Below are 6,062 nucleotides of genomic sequence, written 5' to 3'. Positions count from 1 at the left end.
ACGTAAGCATATTTTGCACATGCATTTCGTTAGCGCAAAAAATATGCAGCATGCTCTATGTTATGGATTTTGGCGTGGGTATTTATGCAGGATTTGCCGCTGAGGAATTTTCACAGTGTTTTCGCCCTGTATGATTTGTACCCTAAGGCTGGATTCACACGAACGTATATCGGCTCGGTTTTCACACCGAGCCGATATACGCTGTCCTCATCTGCAGGGGGGGGGAGGGGAGGATGGAAGAGCCAGGAGCAGGAACTGAGCTCCCGCCCCCTCTCTGCCTCCTTTCCGCCCCTCTGCACTATTTGCAATGAAAGGAGGCGGGGCGGGGCTAAGTTTTACAAATTAGCCCCGCCCCACCCCGCCTCTCCTCATTGCAAATAGTGCAGAGGGGCGGAGAGGAGGCAGAGAGGGGACGAGAGCTCAATTCCTGCTTCTGGCTCATTCATCCTTCCCCCCCTACAGATGAGGACGACGTATATTGGCTCGGCGTGAAAACCGAGCCGATATACGTTCGTGTGAATGCACCCTAAGTTGGAGACGCCTAATAAACATTTGCTTTTGTATGCAATCATGAACACAGATTAAGCCATTACAATATGCATTTTCTGAAGCCAAAGAAGAGTGCTGCATTAACACATATTTAAATAATGGAGGTTGAGGTGAGGAGCAAGAAGAGAAAGAATATGGTATGAGTTGCTGCTGCAGCAGTATACTGGCAGGCAGGCAATTGTGGATCCAACTTGCGACACACAGATTTGGCTTTGGGCTATCCTAGGAGGCAGCACTTGGAGAACCTAGTTTTCACCCTTGAAGCCTTCAAGCGGAATTTCGTCTTTGCTGTGTGGTCCCAAACTGTTACTTTCAGAGATAGTTCTGGTTTTGCGGCTGCTGACGCTGCACGAGGCTGAGGCATGGACTTGTCCGTAGAACTAGTGTAGTGGCCCAGAACACCATCCTGGTCCCCTCCATAAATGTCATACATGTTGTGTCTTACGTTGATGCACTGTGCAAACCTTGTCCTGTCATATCCAGTATGTGTCTTACACAGCTGTAGCGCTTGAGAGGTTAACAGTAATAAAATCACTGCCTGCATGTAAATGTATCAGTTTGTCTTGTCATGTGGTACAAGTGAGGTTATAAATGTGTGTTTGAGAGCGAGAAAGGAGATTTATCTTCTAACCTAGTGCTAACACAGAGCCACATGGAAGCACCTTCCATGTAGGTGAAGATGGAGGAAGAGGAGCGACATCCCGTAGCGTTTGGGGTATGGATGTGAAGGAGTGAGTCATGCAATTAGAGAGAGAGCCCTACCAAAGTTCTAAATCAGGTAATTGTTCACACTACAGGCTTTACTTGTGCGGCCGTCCACAGTTGGGATCACTGAACAGAGGTACTTTATAGTGACACCCACGCGTCTGCTGTGCAGGGTGTTTATTGGCTAGTCTTCCTTTAGTAATTGTCTGCCAGAGAGTCTGCGGAGTGACCCCTACCCCCCTTCCTCCTCTGGAGTGCTCCCAATCTAGGACCAGTGACATACAGATAACGTGGACTGTAGGACCGTATTCATCCCGTGTATCCTCCCTATCTCTGAGCAATAGCCTGCTAACTTGTTACCGTGAATTGTACCTGCAATATCTGTTATAAAGAAGTTATTAATTTAAGTAAAAGTTATACCGGGCCCTAACCGTCCTTGGGGACCCGAGGTAATATACACAAGTGTCTGTGTTCATTTTTCCACCGCAAAGCATACATGTGTGTAGGAACGGAGGTGTCACAAGTGATAAGTACTACTACTCCCCCCCCCATCCCATTTATTGGCATTCCCTATCATAGGGGTGTCGAAGCTGGCCTGCGATCCTGCTCTGGCCTTGACTGCATGTCATCCCTCAGGGACCAGAGCCTGGTAAGTGCCGCCGTGATAAGTCAGCACGTATCCCTCCCAGCTCTTCATGTTAGCCAGGTGCCCAGGGTTACCCCTCTGGGGTGTTGCACTAGCAGTGGTCAGGGCTGGCAGTACAACTTTAATAACAATATACAGATAGTCCCCTACTTGCGAACGTTCGATTTACGAACTTCACAAAATGCGAACAATCTGTCCTGCACAGTATGATATAATGCTATGGCATTACATCATTCTGTGCAGGCACTGGACAGGCTTCTATCAAGCCTGTCCGGTCAGATCGCGGGACGCTGTGCGGTAGGTAGGCAGCCGGGGGCCTTCTGAAAGGCCTCAGGGCTGCCTATGCAAAGCGCCTATCAAGCCGTGCCCTTGATAGGCACTCTGCGTAGACAGCCCTGGGGCATTTCAGAAGGCCCAGGCTGCCTAACAACCGCACAGCGTCCCGTGATCTTATCGTAGGACACTGTAGAGGACCCTCGAATGTTGGGTGCCCACTGTTTCTTACAGCGGACACCCGGTGGCAGCATTTCCGACGAGCCGTGCCGCTGGTCGGAACTGTTAGCACTTTAAATACCGCTATCTATTCTGACAGCGGCATTTAAAGTGTTAACAGTTCCGATGAGGGGTGCGGCTCGTCGGAACTGCTGCCGCCTGGTGCCGGCTGTGAGAACAGCCTGAACCCAACGTTGTATGGAACGGGATCCACCCGCAATGCCCTCCATACAACCATTTGTTCGGACATACGAACAAATGTACTTGCGAACAGGCTCCTGAAACGGAACCTGTTCGCAAGTAGGGGACTATCTGTACAGGCAGTAAGTCAGGGCAGCTGGCATGCAGAGATCCAAGCCCAGAAACTTGGCTGAGATCAGGGGTTACAGAAATCAGGTAGGTCTGGCAAAATGTGCTATTAAATGAATAACATCATAAGAAACAGAGTTTTGGAAAAATTCCTCAGAAAGAAGATGGGACTTCAGCATACACTGACATCTCATCCTACTTTGTTTGGAATTGCACTTTATGTGGATGAATGAAGGACCATCATCCAGGACGGTCTGTTGCATCGCTCCTCTGTGACGCAGTAGTGCTGCTCCTACAACTTCCTTTCTGTAGACTTTTGGAAAAAGTCAACAACTTTTTATAACCAATGAGCAAAAAGTTAATTATATCAAATTGAGCTCAAAACATATTTCAGTGTTATCATGGTAGAACTTAATTGCCCGTGACGAGAAAAAGGACCAATCGTCTAGTGAAAATTTCGGATCAAAATCACTAGTGTATGGCCATGTTAGTATGCGTGTAATACATCAACCAATATAAAGCAGGGATTTTAATTCTGTCTTCCGTTAGAGACAGATTTAGTAATTAAAGAGTACTTGTCACCGGATAGTTAAAGGGGTGGTCTCGCGAAACCAAGTGGGGTTATACACTTCCGTATGGCCATATTAATGCACTTTGTAATGTACATCGTGCATTAAATATGAGCCATACAGAAGTTATTCCACTTACCTGCTCCGTTGCTAGCGTCCTCGTCTCCATGGTTCCGTCTAAATTCGCTGGCAGCTTGCTTTTTTAGACACGCTTGCGCAGTCCGGTCTTCTGCTCAGCGCGAGCCGCTTCAGTGTGTTAGACGCTACAGCTCTTCTGCGCATGCGCAGACGAGCTGTAACCTCTCGGGAGCGCGCTGGAGCAGAAAGGTGCAGAAAGTTCAGCAGCCCAGCCGAGCGGAGACGAGAAGCCCAGCCGAGAAGCCGCCCATGTAAGTCGCCTGTCCCCGGAGCCCACCGCCTGCCCCCGGAGCCCACCGCCTGCTCCCGGACCCCACCGCCTGCCCCACCGCCTGCCCCCGGAGCCCACCGCCTGCCTGCCCCCGGAGCTCACCGCCTGCCTGCCCCCGGAGCTCACCGCCTGCCCCCGGAGCTCACCGCCTGCCCCCGGAGCTCACCGCCTGCCCGCCCCCGGAGCTCACCGCCTGCCCCCGGAGCTCACCGCCTGCCCCCGAAGGTCACCGCCTGCCCCCGAGCCCGCCGCCGTGCTGCCCGAGCCCGCCGCCGTGCTGCCCGAGCCTGCCGCCCCCGGAGCTCACCGCCTGCCCCCGGAGCTCACCGCCTGCCCCCGAAGGTCACCGCCTGCCCCCGAGCCCGCCGCCGTCGTGCTGCCCGAGCCCGCCGCCGTCGTGCTGCCCGAGCCCGCCGCCGTGCCCCCGATGCTGCCCGAGCCTCCCGCCGCCGGGACACACACACAGACAGACATATATATAGACAGACAGACAGACAGAGATATATATATATATACACATACACACAGACAGACACACACACATATATATATATATACACAGACAGACAGACACACACACATATATATATATACACAGACAGACAGACAGACACACACATATATATATATATACACAGACAGACAGACACACACATATATATATATATATATACACAGACAGACACACACACACATATATTATATATATATATATATATATATATATATATATATATATATATACACACACAGACAGACACACACATATATATATATATATATGTGTGTATATATATATATATATATATATATATAATGTGTGTGTGTATATATACACTCACGAATACGCGTATGCGTATACTCGTACACACGTATACTATATATATATCTCTCTATATATCTATATATAGATATATAGAGATATATATATAAAAGATGTGTACACGCATATATACACACACACACATTATATATATATATATATATATATATATATATATACACATACACATATATACACACGCATATAAAAAAACACGTGTGGGTATGTGTGTGTATATATATATATATGTGTGTGTGTATATACACTCACGAATACGCGTATGCGTATACTCATACACATGTATACTATATATATCTATCTATATATATATATATATATATATATAAAATGTGTACACGCATATATACACACACATATATATTTAGGTGAAAAAACTATTTCATCTAAAACAGTGGAAAGTGAATTGCAGGGAGGCATTACAGTACCTTCTGCTGAGAATTCAGCACTGGACAGCTCCCTGCTATACTGAAGCCTGGGTTACTTATGCAGGGGGAAAGGATCAGCACTGGACAGCTCCCTGCTAATACGAAGCGTGACCGGCGTCTCGGGAGCGAGCACGTCGGGCTGAAGCAAGCGCAGGGAGAAGAAGCGGCGGCCATCTTTGGGAAACTTTTTATAAGTTCATGAAACGCCAGAACTGTAAGTAGGAACCGGCTTTAAAAGCCATTTACATTGGTACTTAGTAATGTATGCTGAAGAAGGGGGACTGGGCAAAAAAAATATTTCACTGCTGCCTCGAGACATCTCCTTTAATTGTAGAGTAAAAAAAACACTTTAAAGAAAACCCATTGGGGCTATTGCAGCATCAAAACTGCCTTGTCAGTAATAAAGGTGCCGTATATCTGTAAAAACATTGCACATAAAATGGGAGTTTCATATGCAAATTAGCAGCCCTGAGTTTGCAATTCTGCCTCTTCTCTTAATTGACAGCCTTGGCTGTTCCCAGTTTTCCTAAGCTCCTATATGGAGAAGAGAAGCCTTATGGGCCCCCTAAGGCTCCTGGGCCAAGGTGCAACCGCATCCCCTATAGTTACGTCGAACTAGTTACAAAAAAATCACCAGAGTGGCTTCAAAAATATCCTTTTACCATTTCTTCTGTAAATAATGTCTGCAAAAAAAACATAAACAACGTCAGAATTGCTGTTTTTTTAGCCTCTGTGTCTTCCCAAAATGGTGCAAACAAAAGCTGCAGCTTACTATACAAAAAAAGTTGTTACACTGTCTCATCAATGAAAAACTAAAAAAAAGGTTTTGCCTGCAAAGCAAATTTTTAAAAAAAGTTGTGTTTATTAAAAGTAGTTCTTTAAAACAACATGAATTTAGCACCAATGTGACCTTCAGAATTAGGCATCCCTCACATGGGCAACACGGCATCGCCGTGAGAAAATAGCAACGATATCGCATTGCTAGTTCGTGCAATATCGCTGCATTTTCTCACAGCAATACCATGATTTTGTAGCGCTACAAAGTCACAAATGGTGCTACAAAGTTGCGTGACTTTGTAGCACCACATGCGAGGGAAATATAAACCCTACCGCA

Source organism: Eleutherodactylus coqui, chromosome 2 (genome assembly GCF_035609145.1).
Source record: "Eleutherodactylus coqui strain aEleCoq1 chromosome 2, aEleCoq1.hap1, whole genome shotgun sequence".
NCBI classification, from domain to species: domain Eukaryota; kingdom Metazoa; phylum Chordata; class Amphibia; order Anura; family Eleutherodactylidae; genus Eleutherodactylus; species Eleutherodactylus coqui.
Note: the sequence above shows the minus strand (reverse complement) of the source record.